The sequence below is a fragment of the Rhododendron vialii genome, chromosome 10a (genome assembly GCF_030253575.1).
Source record: "Rhododendron vialii isolate Sample 1 chromosome 10a, ASM3025357v1".
In the NCBI taxonomy this organism is placed as follows: Eukaryota; Viridiplantae; Streptophyta; class Magnoliopsida; order Ericales; family Ericaceae; genus Rhododendron; species Rhododendron vialii.
Genome location: NC_080566.1, coordinates 37,952,364 through 37,969,958, shown reverse-complemented (window position 1 = coordinate 37,969,958; position 17,595 = coordinate 37,952,364). Strand labels below are relative to the sequence as shown.

Below are 17,595 nucleotides of genomic sequence, written 5' to 3'. Positions count from 1 at the left end.
TGGTTTTGCTATTTATACTAATTGAAGAGGGGATAAGGTTGAACCACATAGTCTTCATAATATTGAAGGTGGGCCCTTTTATGTCAACAATGATCGAATAATTAGGACTGTGAGAGTTGCAAAATTCTAGAATGCATCCAGCTTTTTTTTAATCGATAGGAGAGATTATTACATTATGTATAAAGTACAAAGTATAAATCACGGGACACTACATTAATTGTGTAAAAGTCTTCGAGATAACCAAGTCCGACAACTGAACCAACAAGATAAATAAATCCATCAAAGAGATCACAATCACTATAACCCCAGTTCAATTACAAACTCCATTAAGGAGGTAAATAACCCCAACAAATACAAAGAAAAGAAAACCCACACATAAATAGGAAGACTTAAACTCCTGACCTCCTAGTGACATGTAAAAGTTTTGCCAACTAAGCTAGTCCCAGTTAGTTGAACGTATATAACTTGGCCTAGTGATAAAAATACAAAACTTAGGAATTTGCTTCATTCTAAAGTTTTACGTTCGAAATCTTACGGGTGCTATCAATTTCTTTGGACAAGTCCATACAAAACTTTGCTCTACCATTAATTGGGACCCCCATAAAAGGACGGTGGTATATGTCCTCTCGGAATAATCGAGGTGCACATAACCTGATTCAGACACCTAAAGTATAAAAATAATAATATGTCAGGTGGGCCCTTTTAAGTCAACAATGATGTAATAGTTTTTAGGTACCTATTCTTTTAGTATCCATTCATGTGCAATGGGTAGTGAGTTGTGCAAATAAATATGCACGGCCACCTCCCTTTAGCGGTGTTGCCACCCCCACGTTGCGCCATTACTGCCACATTATCCAATGTTTGGTACTATAAACTTGATACATATACGTGGCATGTTATATATGGTTGTTCCATTCGTTCGATAATGTATGATACAAGCAGTGGCTGAGTTAGGATTTGAACTTGGAAATGCCGTAAAAAATACCCTCTTTGTCCCCAATTGCCTACCCCACTACAACAAAAGACACCAATGGTGACACCCTTTGACACCTTTTGGTGACAAAAAATTGGTGTTGACATGGAATATATTTAACGGTGACAAATAATTTTACTGCTTGTCACCGAAAACCTTTGGTACTCGAAATTGGCCCCCACGAAAAGTTGTCCAATTTTCGATTCAAAAAATGAAGTTCTTACAAGCATTATTCAAGTTTCTTCACACCAAATTAAAATACTTTAAAAGCTCTTTAATATGGCGCAAAGAAGTTTATAAAATGATGCGCAGAAGTATTTTATTTTTTAATTTCAAAATTACACGTTTTTTTTTAAGGGTTGTTAAACTGAGAGCCTTAAAAAACCAATATAGTACCACATTGTCCAATGTTTGGTACTCGAAATTCGAAGTGCATATTAATGCCTACATATACGTGGCATGATATAGTTGTTCCATTTGTTAGGCATCAATTATATCAACCAACAGATACTGTATGATACAAGTAAAGATACTGGGAGACAGTGAGATCCAAGTTCTAAAGAAGTCAAAACTTGAGTTGGAGAATGGTGTGTGGCATAGCAAGATTAGGACTAAAGAAGAGTTACGAATATCTTATCTGTCACGAATCATAGTGAAGGGTTATATGACTTTATTCGCATCTTCGGGGACCCGGGGACCTTGCAGTACTTGACCCTTTAGAACAGGAGTGCATTACATGGTTCTCGGACTTCCATGTTCGATTGGAGGATAAAGAAGATCAGTAAGATTAAGGGACTGAGAGAACCTAGGAGCCCACATATATATAACACCTTTCGTCATAGTCTCATTACTCTCATATTATATATATATATATATATATATATATATATATGAGTAGAGTTTTTGACCATTGGATGAGGGGGCGTCCAATGGTCAAAAACTCTACTCATTCCTTTCCTTATCTTAGTATCCTATTCTTACCAAACATAATATACCTAATCCCAAGGTACTCATAATATCGTCTATTATCACGTGGACTGCACACATACCTCAATCTGCATTTTTTATCCCATTTTTTCTATCTTTTCTACGATTAATCCGACAATCAAGCATGTCCTATTGTATATGTACTCCCATTGGAGTACTAGAAGTGATGTGATTACTAATAGCATGTCCCCATAGTATTATGTTGTACTTTGTGGGATTATGTATTCAATGCATGTTTAATTAGAATTATAAATTTGTTGACCAAATACCATATGTATAAGTCCTTCGATACATAATTTAATTCGACGCTCTTATTGATCCGGTCAGACAGATGCGCCAATGCAATAAAATCTATGGAAGAATAGCTGCTTGTCTACATTTCCTCTTCCCTTTTGCCTCCCCTCCATTGCGGCATTACTGCCACATTAACTTGTGTGTGTGCTGATATAATATAGAGCCTTTCAAGGTGGTCTCTTTTGGATAAACCTCAAGTCATCAATAACAAAAACAAAACCACATTATGTATGTGTGGAAGGAATATGTCTGTGTGAAAGGAATATACTGGATCATAGTCCATGCTGCATAAACAAAAGGGAAATTTATAGTTTAATCTTTTGAACCGCGAATCTCTTTTTTCTGATCGGCGAGAAATTTATAGTTTATAGTGTTAAGTTACTAATTATTTCAAAAGTTCAAAGTGTCCGGAAATGGATCCAATAATGTATATCAAGTTGTTCAAACATTTTCCCTTATGTGCAATCTTGTCTTGCATGCGTGTGTAGATGTAAATATTAATATACGTAGATAGAGCAGAAAAAAAAAATACGACCGGGAGAATAGAGGAAAAGGAAATGACCGGGAAAAGCACATTTCATACAGGGAATTGTAAAATCCAAACCTCTCCCAACCTGAGTTCTCATACTGTGTTAAGTTATGAAGTATCCCGAACTTATGTTTAAGAAGCATCATGCTGTCTGCGCGTCTCTGCTCTATTCACCAATACATATTCTGATTTGGATACTGAGTTATTAAGTAGTTTCTGGCTGAATCTTTTGAGGCTAACTATCATTTTGCTGCTCAAGAGAAATTTGTTTCAGTATGCAGAATGTTGGGCAATTCTGTTTTCCTCCAACTTGTCCAAAACTCCTATGCAGATTTCCATGGAAAATCGTTCCTTAAGGTCCTTCCACATTGCTTGGGCTGATTCGGAGTAAATGACGCTTGCAGCTAGATCCTTAGAGAGGCTGTTGAATAGCCAAGAAGTAACCATGTTATTACAACGAATCCACTAGTTGAAAAGTGGATCTGTCATGGCTGGTTTGAGAATGGATCCGTCGATGAGACCCACCTTATTTTTGGCACTTAATGCCATGACTATAGCACGACTCCATGTGGTATAGTTGTCGCCTGTCAGTGGTTGGGATACCAACATGACCCCAGGTTGATCAGAAGGATGGAGATACAAAGGATGAGAGGGGCTCTCATACTCTTTGGGAACCGGAGGACGAGAGCCGGTGACTAGAGTTGTATCTCCCATCTTAATGCTATCGGAATGAAAAGAAACCTATCAGAATGGACAGCTTTTGATTTGAGCAGAAAATGGTCTGCAGGAGCGTTATTGCTCTGATACCATGACAAATATTGAATTGGTTTTGAATATCATCAGTTATGTATTGCCTTCACTGACTTATATACACAATAGTACATCAAGATCTCCTTCAATCAAGGAAGTTACAATCAAATCTCCTAATCCTAGAATACAGTCAAAGTTACAATCAAATCTCCTAATTATAGGATACAATCAAGGAGAGATATGCAAGATTTATAGAGAGATATATGGTTCTTATTATTTTTGGTCCCCAAAGTATTAGCGAGCTGCCAATTTCGTCATCAATGTGCACATTTAACCAACAGAAATGATATAGGTACCGACGGTCGGGGAGGAATTTCGTACCGACCGGCCATGCCAGGCCCTCTCCGGCCACCGGACGGCCGATCCGAGCCGTCCAAAAATTCTATACAAAAAAATCGAAGGGCCCTACTTGGGAATCAACGGCATCCGAGATATGTAGGGTGCTTGATCCGAGCACCCTTTTTTCGTCTATATATGTATATACGTGTATATACACAAAAAAATGGTGCTCGGATCAAGCACCCTACACACCTCGGATGCCGTTGATTTCCGCATAGGGCCCTTCGGTTTTTTTTTATTATAATTTTTGGACGGCTCGGATCGGCTGTCCGGTGGCCGGAGACTGCCCGGCGCGGCCGGTCAATACAAAATCCCTCCCGGCCGGTCGGTACTTATAGCACAACTCTTTAACCAATTTGGTCCCCAACGTTTAAAATGTGTGTCTAAATGATCCCTAACCCTAACGTTGTTTAGTTCAGCTCCTCGAACCTGGCCCGAGTAATAGTCGCGCAATAGTCAATCCCCTCGTATAACGCATCGATCTTGATCGTAGTTTCAGTTGTCGACGAAAGATTCCTCTCAGCTCTTTCACAACTAGTCCTCAACCTTCTTAAAGTTCTTGGGTTTCCACTTTGTTTACCAATTTTTCCCTCGATCGAAATCGACGGAGATTTCGGGAAACAAAGCCAACAACAAAAATAAAGGCGAATGCGGCTTGTCTCCACAAACGGATTTGAGGTTCCTTGCCGTATTTCAGGACTTCACCGGAAAAGAAATGGCGAATGAATCAAATGCTATTTTTTGGTGGTGATGAATTGACTCGTAAAAGAAGACCGTCACCCGCCAATCTTCAAGAACGGAATCGACCCATCGATTGGGCGGAGTGGATTGATGGTTTAGTGAAGTGGGGTGGAGCGGAAGAAAAATAACAAATGGACTTTGTTATTTTTCCAACGTAGATTTACAATCAAAAAGGACGGATCCCCATTGAAAGTAAGGGAGTTAATTTAATCCTACTCCTAGGAAGACAAAAATAAGAACAAAGTGAAGACTTTGATTTGTTTGAAGGAGTTTACAATGAAGCCAAAAGAGGCTATTTATAGAAAATACAATGTGTAGGAAATAACTTCCTAACTTCTCACTACTCTTCATCATCTTCCAAGTGTCCAAATAACTTCCCACAAACTCCAAAGTGTGTAGGAGCATGCCACTTGTCCAAATAACTTCTCTTCAACTTCAAAGTGTGTAGGACGATGACAAGTGTCCTGCACTTTATTAAAATGCAAACAAATAAAACTAGTTATATTATTAATACGAAATAATAAAATAGGAAGCATTCCCATAAACGCCACCTTTCGGTCGATCGACAGGCGGTGAAATATGGTACAAACAATGCCCCCCTTATTCATTTGGGTGAAGTGCTAACGTAACCCAAGTGAATAATTCAACTAATTTTAAATCACCCCTATATCGATATCGACGGGTAATTACTCTTTACGGTGTAAACATTTGCCCCCCAACTCTCGAAGCGTTTTTAGATAAATGTTACACCAATGCTTTTACTTTTTGGCTGAACAAAGCCTTCAAGGCTGAATTCTGCCGTCGAAAACCAAGTTTGGCTTTTAAGAGGCAATATTCCCTCTGTCGATAATGATGGGATAATATCGCTTCCGTCGATTAGTTTGCTTCACCTATAGTTCCTACTGATTACTGAAGGAAAACAGGAAATATGGTCTAAGCATATCATAGACATACTATTAGGCATCAACTTCCTTAGCCTTGTCCATTATCGACGTAAGAGTGTTCCCATCGACGGTAACAAAAACCATGGGCAACTGGGTCTAATTACAGAATTTAATAGCACGTGGATTGAATACATTTACTCAACGAAGCCTATATGCAAGCCAATTGACGAGAATCTGCTTTTATAATATCCATGCATGAACCCATAGTGGATCATTTTGTACATCGACCATTTATGGTCTAAATTAAAAACTCTAGTCGAATTATCCTCATAACTTGACTTGCTTTGAGTTTCACCCTTTCGAGCCACATTGGCTCTTTGAAAGATGAGTTTGCCTCCCATGCAAACTCGATATCAAAAGAGGGTTATTTCTCATTTCAATCGTACTTACTAAAATCTGGATGAAGATGTAGATGCCAACAAGACCTTTCAAAATTTTCCAATCTCTAATGATAAACCATGGCCTCTTTTAAAACAGTTGAAAACCATTCAACAATCATAAACTAGAAGGCCTTTTAAGATCATGAGTGGCGCCCAAAATCATAATCCCTACTTTTGTTTTCTGGCATTCTTTGGAGTATTCTGCCTTTCCAAACAAAGCCATGAGGGCCTTTAAAAGATAACCATCTACATCTTGCCGTGTACGTAATTGATTAAGAACCTTTTTTTGTGTCCAGATTTAAGGCCAAACATCCACATACCACACATGGCCTATTTTTTGGACAAATAATTTAAACTTCAATGCAATGCTTAAAATTCGACTCATTCCCATTGGACCTCTGTCGATTCCAAAATTTTCAAACCCAGAATGGTCCAATAAATGGCCAATGCATGGCCGACGTAACCCTTTTGTCTTTTATTCATATTAACAACAGATAGAAGGCAATCGATAGAACGGCTGAGGTTGGGGAGGATTCTCTATCGATTCGTTTTTAATCGGAGAAGATATCCGTATGGGATAGGCCGTAATGGTCTTATCCTTCTTCCGAGCATTGAACAGGCCAACAAATGGCTTTCTTTGCCCATAAATTGTTCAAGCCTTGCAAGGCTTTCCTGTCAACTTATATTCAACTCCTGTCGAGTTTCAACACCAAAGCCATTTACATTGCATAATTTGGCTTGAGTTTGCCCCCCATGCAAATTCCATATCAAAAGAGGGCTATTTCTCATTTCATAATTGGCCACACATGTTCTGATTTTCTTGTAAAATCTGGAACGAAAAATTTAATGAGCAGCCATTGGCCTTTGTTTGGCCAAAATATAATTAAGTGCCGCTTTCTCTATTGGCAACTTATAAGCCGTACCCTTCCAAAGTTTGTACTGGGCACATATGGGGAAGCAATTCGTGGGTAAAAGGCCAACTTATGGCCAAGGATCTTTTCGCCCCTTTATATCTAAACACAAGTTTTCGATCATAATGTCTTCTCTCGTTTTTTTTTTTTAAAAACAAAATTGATCAAAATTGTAAACCCCCAGATTGTTCCAAAAATTGGCCAATTAAATGGCGGCCTCCTTTGAACAATTTAATTGATCAAGCCTTCAATGCAAGGCTTAAATGCCATTTTAGATACTAGAGGCCTGTGGAAAGGAAACGAGGCCACAAACTATTGGCACTGATCGATCGATGCATGGCAATAAAATTCTCAGAAGATTTCGGTATAAAAATTCTTATAAGATTGGGCCTTCCATAAATTGGCCTAAGTGTTGGCCATTTTTGCTTCTTCATAAACTGGTGGCCATCACTCATAGGATGCCGACATCCATGCACACGGAATACAGTTTGTTAGATTTTGTCTAAGAAAAACAAAGCCATTACAAATGGCCATGTTTTGCCGGAAATTAGTTTCCTCTGTTATCATAAATGAAGCCTTGAAAGGCACCAAGATATATGGATCTCTCTATCCAGGAATTGGCCAAAAAAATGGCCGGTTTTCTTTTTTGCAAAATTGTTCAAGCCTTCAATGAAAGGCTCTCGTTTACACACTTGATCTTTGCCATTACTTCCGATTTAGTAATGTTGCCCTCCTTCTAGCGCCAAAATTGTTTACCAATTTTTCCCTCGATCGAAATCGACGGAGATTTCGGGAAACAAAGCCAACAACAAAAATAAAGGCGAATGCGGCTTGTCTCCACAAACGGATTTGAGGTTCCTTGCCGTATTTCAGGACTTCACCGGAAAAGAAATGGCGAATGAATCAAATGCTATTTTTTGGTGGTGATGAATTGACTCGTAAAAGAAGACCGTCACCCGCCAATCTTCAAGAACGGAATCGACCCATCGATTGGGCGGAGTGGATTGATGGTTTAGTGAAGTGGGGTGGAGCGGAAGAAAAATAACAAATGGACTTTGTTATTTTTCCAACGTAGATTTACAATCAAAAAGGACGGATCCCCATTGAAAGTAAGGGAGTTAATTTAATCCTACTCCTAGGAAGACAAAAATAAGAACAAAGTGAAGACTTTGATTTGTTTGAAGGAGTTTACAATGAAGCCAAAAGAGGCTATTTATAGAAAATACAATGTGTAGGAAATAACTTCCTAACTTCTCACTACTCTTCATCATCTTCCAAGTGTCCAAATAACTTCCCACAAACTCCAAAGTGTGTAGGAGCATGCCACTTGTCCAAATAACTTCTCTTCAACTTCAAAGTGTGTAGGACGATGACAAGTGTCCTGCACTTTATTAAAATGCAAACAAATAAAACTAGTTATATTATTAATACGAAATAATAAAATAGGAAGCATTCCCATAAACGCCACCTTTCGGTCGATCGACAGGCGGTGAAATATGGTACAAACAATGCCCCCCTTATTCATTTGGGTGAAGTGCTAACGTAACCCAAGTGAATAATTCAACTAATTTTAAATCACCCCTATATCGATATCGACGGGTAATTACTCTTTACGGTGTAAACATTTGCCCCCCAACTCTCGAAGCGTTTTTAGATAAATGTTACACCAATGCTTTTACTTTTTGGCTGAACAAAGCCTTCAAGGCTGAATTCTGCCGTCGAAAACCAAGTTTGGCTTTTAAGAGGCAATATTCCCTCTGTCGATAATGATGGGATAATATCGCTTCCGTCGATTAGTTTGCTTCACCTATAGTTCCTACTGATTACTGAAGGAAAACAGGAAATATGGTCTAAGCATATCATAGACATACTATTAGGCATCAACTTCCTTAGCCTTGTCCATTATCGACGTAAGAGTGTTCCCATCGACGGTAACAAAAACCATGGGCAACTGGGTCTAATTACAGAATTTAATAGCACGTGGATTGAATACATTTACTCAACGAAGCCTATATGCAAGCCAATTGACGAGAATCTGCTTTTATAATATCCATGCATGAACCCATAGTGGATCATTTTGTACATCGACCATTTATGGTCTAAATTAAAAACTCTAGTCGAATTATCCTCATAACTTGACTTGCTTTGAGTTTCACCCTTTCGAGCCACATTGGCTCTTTGAAAGATGAGTTTGCCTCCCATGCAAACTCGATATCAAAAGAGGGTTATTTCTCATTTCAATCGTACTTACTAAAATCTGGATGAAGATGTAGATGCCAACAAGACCTTTCAAAATTTTCCAATCTCTAATGATAAACCATGGCCTCTTTTAAAACAGTTGAAAACCATTCAACAATCATAAACTAGAAGGCCTTTTAAGATCATGAGTGGCGCCCAAAATCATAATCCCTACTTTTGTTTTCTGGCATTCTTTGGAGTATTCTGCCTTTCCAAACAAAGCCATGAGGGCCTTTAAAAGATAACCATCTACATCTTGCCGTGTACGTAATTGATTAAGAACCTTTTTTTGTGTCCAGATTTAAGGCCAAACATCCACATACCACACATGGCCTATTTTTTGGACAAATAATTTAAACTTCAATGCAATGCTTAAAATTCGACTCATTCCCATTGGACCTCTGTCGATTCCAAAATTTTCAAACCCAGAATGGTCCAATAAATGGCCAATGCATGGCCGACGTAACCCTTTTGTCTTTTATTCATATTAACAACAGATAGAAGGCAATCGATAGAACGGCTGAGGTTGGGGAGGATTCTCTATCGATTCGTTTTTAATCGGAGAAGATATCCGTATGGGATAGGCCGTAATGGTCTTATCCTTCTTCCGAGCATTGAACAGGCCAACAAATGGCTTTCTTTGCCCATAAATTGTTCAAGCCTTGCAAGGCTTTCCTGTCAACTTATATTCAACTCCTGTCGAGTTTCAACACCAAAGCCATTTACATTGCATAATTTGGCTTGAGTTTGCCCCCCATGCAAATTCCATATCAAAAGAGGGCTATTTCTCATTTCATAATTGGCCACACATGTTCTGATTTTCTTGTAAAATCTGGAACGAAAAATTTAATGAGCAGCCATTGGCCTTTGTTTGGCCAAAATATAATTAAGTGCCGCTTTCTCTATTGGCAACTTATAAGCCGTACCCTTCCAAAGTTTGTACTGGGCACATATGGGGAAGCAATTCGTGGGTAAAAGGCCAACTTATGGCCAAGGATCTTTTCGCCCCTTTATATCTAAACACAAGTTTTCGATCATAATGTCTTCTCTCGTTTTTTTTTTTTAAAAACAAAATTGATCAAAATTGTAAACCCCCAGATTGTTCCAAAAATTGGCCAATTAAATGGCGGCCTCCTTTGAACAATTTAATTGATCAAGCCTTCAATGCAAGGCTTAAATGCCATTTTAGATACTAGAGGCCTGTGGAAAGGAAACGAGGCCACAAACTATTGGCACTGATCGATCGATGCATGGCAATAAAATTCTCAGAAGATTTCGGTATAAAAATTCTTATAAGATTGGGCCTTCCATAAATTGGCCTAAGTGTTGGCCATTTTTGCTTCTTCATAAACTGGTGGCCATCACTCATAGGATGCCGACATCCATGCACACGGAATACAGTTTGTTAGATTTTGTCTAAGAAAAACAAAGCCATTACAAATGGCCATGTTTTGCCGGAAATTAGTTTCCTCTGTTATCATAAATGAAGCCTTGAAAGGCACCAAGATATATGGATCTCTCTATCCAGGAATTGGCCAAAAAAATGGCCGGTTTTCTTTTTTGCAAAATTGTTCAAGCCTTCAATGAAAGGCTCTCGTTTACACACTTGATCTTTGCCATTACTTCCGATTTAGTAATGTTGCCCTCCTTCTAGCGCCAAAATTGTTTACCAATTTTTCCCTCGATCGAAATCGACGGAGATTTCGGGAAACAAAGCCAACAACAAAAATAAAGGCGAATGCGGCTTGTCTCCACAAACGGATTTGAGGTTCCTTGCCGTATTTCAGGACTTCACCGGAAAAGAAATGGCGAATGAATCAAATGCTATTTTTTGGTGGTGATGAATTGACTCGTAAAAGAAGACCGTCACCCGCCAATCTTCAAGAACGGAATCGACCCATCGATTGGGCGGAGTGGATTGATGGTTTAGTGAAGTGGGGTGGAGCGGAAGAAAAATAACAAATGGACTTTGTTATTTTTCCAACGTAGATTTACAATCAAAAAGGACGGATCCCCATTGAAAGTAAGGGAGTTAATTTAATCCTACTCCTAGGAAGACAAAAATAAGAACAAAGTGAAGACTTTGATTTGTTTGAAGGAGTTTACAATGAAGCCAAAAGAGGCTATTTATAGAAAATACAATGTGTAGGAAATAACTTCCTAACTTCTCACTACTCTTCATCATCTTCCAAGTGTCCAAATAACTTCCCACAAACTCCAAAGTGTGTAGGAGCATGCCACTTGTCCAAATAACTTCTCTTCAACTTCAAAGTGTGTAGGACGATGACAAGTGTCCTGCACTTTATTAAAATGCAAACAAATAAAACTAGTTATATTATTAATACGAAATAATAAAATAGGAAGCATTCCCATAAACGCCACCTTTCGGTCGATCGACAGGCGGTGAAATATGGTACAAACACACTTATATCCTTTTTATTCTTCCTCGATCTTGAATTCCTGAACGAAATGGTACACCATCCTGTTATCAAAATCTTCACCCCCCAAATGCGTATCCCCACTGGTGGCTTTAACCTCGATTTTACCATCTTCAATGGTTAGTTGAGAGACGTCGAATGTTCCACCCCTGAGATCGAATATGAGCACGTTTTTCCAACTGGTGCTATCGGCTTTGTTGTCAAGACCATAAGCAATGGCGGCAGCCGTTGGCTCGTTGATTATCTGCACGACGTTGAGACCGGCAATGACTCTGGCGTCTTCGGTGGCTTGTCTCTATGAATTGTTGGAGTAGGCGGGGACAGTGATGACAGCATTTTTGATTGTGGTGCCGAGGTAATCCTCTGCTATTTCTCTCATTTTTACGAGAACCATGGAGGAGATTTCTTCGGCAGAGAATTGTTTCTCTTTGTTCTTGTATACTACTCCTATCATGGGTTTGTCGTCTGAGCAGGGTGTGACCTTGAACGGTCATAGCATCATGTCGCTTTGAACAAGAGCGTCACTATATCTTCTTCTGATTAGACGCTTAGCATCTGTTAAAGATCTAAAAAGGGTATAACAATGTAATATGCTTATATAGGACATGTATGAATCTATGCCGCTAGATTGGACATTGTTTCAAAAGGAATCACATTACCCTCTTCCTAAAAAACAAGCAGTAGTGTGATCTACGAAGGGTCTTCTGAGGCAACTCAGGCAAGGCAAGCAAGTTTGAGCTTTGAACGTCCAAATTTTACTTAAAATTAGGGGCTCCCAATTATCTACTATTAGCATGAATAAAAAATAAAGTGGGAGTAAAATTGCTCCATCTATTTCCATATCCATATGATCAAAAAACTTTGATATTTCTTGAGTAAGGGATAAAATTGCAAAAGGGTATCAACCAGTTTTTTTTGGAGGGCCACTCAATACTTCTGCCTGGTAAAACGACATGCATAATTAATATGTGGTGGGTATTAAAGCGTGCGAGGCTCTGTTCGGCACACTGTAAAATAGAAGGCACTACAAGAAATTAAAGTTTAAGAGAGTTATTTGGGACTCCTAAAGTGTCTTTAGGAACAAAAATATCATGCTCTCTTTTCCAACCAAATTGTGATTTTAGTTTCTAAAGTTTTGTCCCAAGCAGCTCCTGTTTCTTATTTGATTATGCAGGCCCTTTAGAGAATACAACTAGAGAAACGTGTTATGTACATTTTAAGATTTAAAACGTGTTTATTTCAATTGGCAATTTTTCCTTTAGTTTTGAAGTATCAAGAGTCTGGAAAAGTACTTCTCTCCAACCTAAGCAAAACTCTTTCCCTGAGACCTCAAAAGCACTAGGCAATCATCTCTAGACGACCACTTCTGAAGACGAATCCAAAATTTTGTTGCTAAAAGCCTCTTTTTAACTTTTACGGAAAGGACTTTCTACACGACCTCATTAACGGTGGAATGTGGTCTCCAAATGTTTTCAGCCGCATAATTTTTACTTTTATGGACGAATAAATTTAGTCTCCAAAGGTGTTAATAATTAACCATTGCAGTGAGGCATGAAGCGTGCAGTAGAAGCATTGAAAGAGTATGCTTGTGATTGGATAAAAATAGCTTGAATTTTTAGAGCTCTGAACATACCAAAAACAATGTTGGTAGGGTTTACGGCAACTTGATTCTTCGCAGCACCACCGATCAAACGCTGCGTATCGGTGAATGCAACATACGATGGCGTCGTCCTGTTTCCTTGATCATTCGGTATAATCTCAAAGCGATTGTGCTGCCAAACCCCCACGCATGAGTAAGTCGTTCCCAAATCGATCCCGATCGCCGGCCCTTCTCCTTTTCCGGCCATTTTTTCCTCGTTAAACTAGCAGAAAAATCACAGAAATACAGTAGCTGATTAACAAATACCAGAATGCGATGGAGAGGAACTAGTTGCTTTTCAGCTTTATCTAAAGGGTATAGTACTGTAAAACGAGGGGTGGAATAGGACGACTTTTTAAAGGAAGCCATTATTTCAAGAATGTTAGAAACGTGTTTAATTTGTAGCTGTTTTTGAAAATACTTTTGATAGTGAGAGATGGTTTCTGAGATTAATGTATTTTAAGTTTTAACTCCCTCAAGTCGATGTCATTAATCAGTGAAGTTTGTAGGTGTTGGGCGGGTACCACACACGTGGTACCCCGTCGGTGATCCCATCCGTCGGGTGAGGGGAGAGAGATTGAGGAATTAAACTTGGGCCAGATGGTTGGAATCATTAACGAGTACCACCACGTTGTACCTGCTCGCACTACAAGAAAAACAGTTTCACCAACATACACAATGTTGTTGCTGAAAACAAAAATTCGTCGGCGGCATTGCTGATGTCGAGAAATGTTTTTACCAACGCTAAATGAATGGCGTTGGCAAATGCATGAGGGTTTAGCGACTACCAAAAGTGTTGGCAAAAGAATTCTAGCCAACTTTTTTTACATACTTTTGCCTACCGGTAATTGCATTGGCAAAAAGAATTTTGGTTCTGCAAATTTATTACTGTATTATTATTAGAGAATAAATTCTTTACACCGCCGATGTAAACATTTGTTTCCTCCAAATCAGTTGCATTGCGCCACGTTGCCATGTTTTATTAATTGAGACCACTATTTTGACACATGTCGCAATGCAATTGATTTGGAGGAAACAAATGTTTACACTGGCGGTGTAAAGAATTTATTCTCTTATAATTACAAGGTCAGAGATAGTGGATTTCCAAAAAAAAAAGAAAAGGGACAGAGTTGGTGCAAGAAAAAAACAGACCAGAAACCTAAGCAACGTAGGAAACACAGAGCATACTCCACACCAAACAAAACACCTGCAGCTAACGAGAAAAAAATACAAGGAGCCTATGTTTCCATTGGAACCAGGGACGGATTCAGAAATGTTGTTTAGTGGGGGCACCTTGTTAATTATAGTGGCGAAAATTTACTTTTCTAGTTAACCACAATAAGATCGTTACATAATTAAGGCATACAATGCAAACTACAAAAATATATAACACATACTTTCACTTAAATTATGTAAAAATAAGCACAAAATCTCAGACAAAATTTGTGAGTATGTTTTACATGCACATCGACAAGTTTTAGAATGATCGATATAGTTTTATTAATGATATTATTTTAAAATATTACTCTTAGACGGTTAAAAATAAGTACAATTAAGAAAGAATCAATCTAAGTATACAAATAGTTCGAAAATCAACAAGTATAAATGCACCGTATGACGAAATTGAAACATAAAACTAATATGCACTTGTTTATGTATAATAGCACACTTAATTTCATAATTATGCAAAATATACGAAAACATAACAAAATTATTTTAGTTTCGAGCGGGGGGCACGTGCCCCCCTTTCCCTCCGTCCCTGATTAGAACACAGAATCTGGTTTCTACAACTCCTTTTACTTAAATACCCAAAACAAAAAAGTAAAACAAAAAAACAGAGCACCTTTTATTAATTTGACTGAGTTTTGTAGGGAGTAGCACGAAATTATTCTTATGGATATGTAAAATCATTTGTCATTAACCATCCTAGTTTTTTTTTCTAACAAGAGAGAGAGAGCAAACCGGTGGAGTTATCCGGGGATGAGCGGCGCGTTGAGCAAAGGAGAGCGCCGAACAAACCCAATCGATTGGGTTTGGGTTTATATGTGTTGTGTTGTGTTACCCAATATGAGTCTCTCTAGAGTGGAAATTCACCCCTTGAATCTAGGGACCTCTTCTTTCCTTTTGAAGTAATGACCAGCCATATTTCATATACTCCATACATAAATGTTTCCTAATCAAAATCAAATTCTAGTTAGTCTTAATCTCCGAGTTCTACCCTATCAAATTGCCGACCCAAATAACTTGGGCTCCCTACATTGTCTGACTGCCTTTATTACACTTCTTTCCAAAAACCCAACACCTCTAGGATCGATCTCCCCAACTAGCTACTTAGCTCTATCTTACTTTGCACTTCTTAAATCAGATGGGCGCCAAAACATATCTGATTATGGTCCTGTCTTGCAAAGTCAATAATATTACGAAAAAAAATTATAGTAGAACCTAATAATAAGAACCAATTAAGCACAACTAAGAACTAACAACATAAGATATTGAAATTTCTATGTATCAATATTTTGTGCTTATCACCTTTTCTACAGCATAAGTCTTCGTATTTATGTCCGGTTATTTTTCTTCTACAGATAGAAGATTCAAGTTATCCAACTGGAGCCGACCAAGAAGCAATTGACCCGTTTCATTTGGTTCTAAAGTATAATTATCGAAGTCATGAATTGCGTAATCAATTACATAAATGTAGTAGAATCATTGGGTAATACGTTTTCTTGTGATAGAATGGGCATTGTACTATTAGAGCATTCACAATGTACTAACTAAAATTGGATAATCAAAAGTTTTCACATCACCTTTTGGTTAAAAATATGCACGTTATTTGATAAAATAGCAGTGTTCATGGGATTGAGCTTGTTCCATCACCCAATCTCATGGGTCTTGATGAGGAAGAGCAGAGCAAGTGGGTGGAACTTACGGGCAGGGATTTGAATTTCTCTCTCCCACCGGAAGCAAGGGACTATAGTTCTTGGAGGAACCTTTCCAACACTGATTTTGAGCTTGAGAAAGAGAGACTACTTCCTACATTGAAGAGGAATCCACACCCCCGGCCCAAGAAATTACTAAACAGGTCCGGATTAAACTTGTCAACTCAGCCATCGAACCATGTGAATGGTAATGGAATAGACATATTACCAGTTTATAACAAGAGTAGGATCGAAGGAGATGTTTCCACATGGTAATGACGATGATTACCGTTTGACCATAAATCTGCATTCCGATTGACATTAGTGGAGTAATGAGGAATATTGTGTACGGGCCTGTTATGGCTGCTAAAACTATCTATGAAGAAGGATATTTGATCGTCATCACCTTGCCCTTTGCGGACCCCGAAAGCGTGAAAGTTCACTGGTGGAACAATCTCACTCATGGTATTGTGAAAATATCTTCTGCGAGTACAGCTTGCATGCCTTTCGTCCACAGGAATGATAGAACATTCAAACTCACTGATCCATCTCCTGAACAATGTCCTCCGCGGGAATCCAAAAGGGAAATTCCTCTTGCTACTTGAATTCCAGATGATGCCAAGCTAGAAGCGTACTTTGACAAAAGTGGAACAGTGCCAAAACACCGGGTGGGACCTGAGGAACACGAGATTCCCGTTTGGTGGGAGAATTGTAAGGATATATATTGTTGTCAAATTCTTTTTACTTACTATATCCCAAAAAACAAAACTCGGAAAAAAGTTTTATCCTCGCTAATTTAGGTAGTCCTTTTCAGTTTCTGGATAATAACTTATTGTTATGGTTTTGTATTTTGGCAATTGGATAGAGTAGTCTGGGATTGTACCCGAGCTTAGAAGTTTTAGTGCGAAGGTCAATGGTAAGGATTGCGTTACTTTGTTGCTAATCTTATACTAGTATTTGCCAGTTTCTGGAAACAGCTTGATACCAAATTATCTTCTGGTGCTCCAGGTTTCTGGAAACATACAGTGCATGAATGTTGCCATGGCCTTCATATTTTGTGATGCATGAGGGAATTACGTAATAGATACTGGTGGGTTTGTATATCAATTTGCAGAGTTTGATTCCGTTAATTTATTTTCTCCCATGACAACAGTTGTGGATTTGGGAATGTTAATTTATACTGTACTTAATTTTTTGACATAATTGGCAGCGTAAAGAGAATGGATGTCTGGTGTACAACACTGCTGGTATGAGTTATTTGCTCATGAATATATGATATCTAAGCATATTTTGTGCTCATGCTTCTACTATTGTGTTTGAGTACCGTACTCGTCAATCAACCGTCACCTACCACAAATAATTCATCTTGTACAGTAATCTTACTTCTGGGTTCACTCTTTTTTTCTTCTGATTTGAGATGGCTTACAAGCATGAGTGATGGATCTTGACTAAAAATT

At 38.5% G+C, this 17,595-nt stretch overlaps 2 pseudogenes; one reads left to right on the top strand and one right to left on the bottom strand.

Annotated features, from left to right (window-relative positions):
• Positions 1-4,342: 4,342 nt before the first annotated feature.
• LOC131302508 (heat shock cognate 70 kDa protein 2-like) lies at positions 4,343-13,442 on the bottom strand (annotated as a pseudogene).
• Positions 13,443-13,659: 217 nt separating this feature from the next.
• LOC131303210 (uncharacterized) lies at positions 13,660-17,414 on the top strand (annotated as a pseudogene).
• The last annotated feature ends 181 nt before the right edge of the window (positions 17,415-17,595 follow it).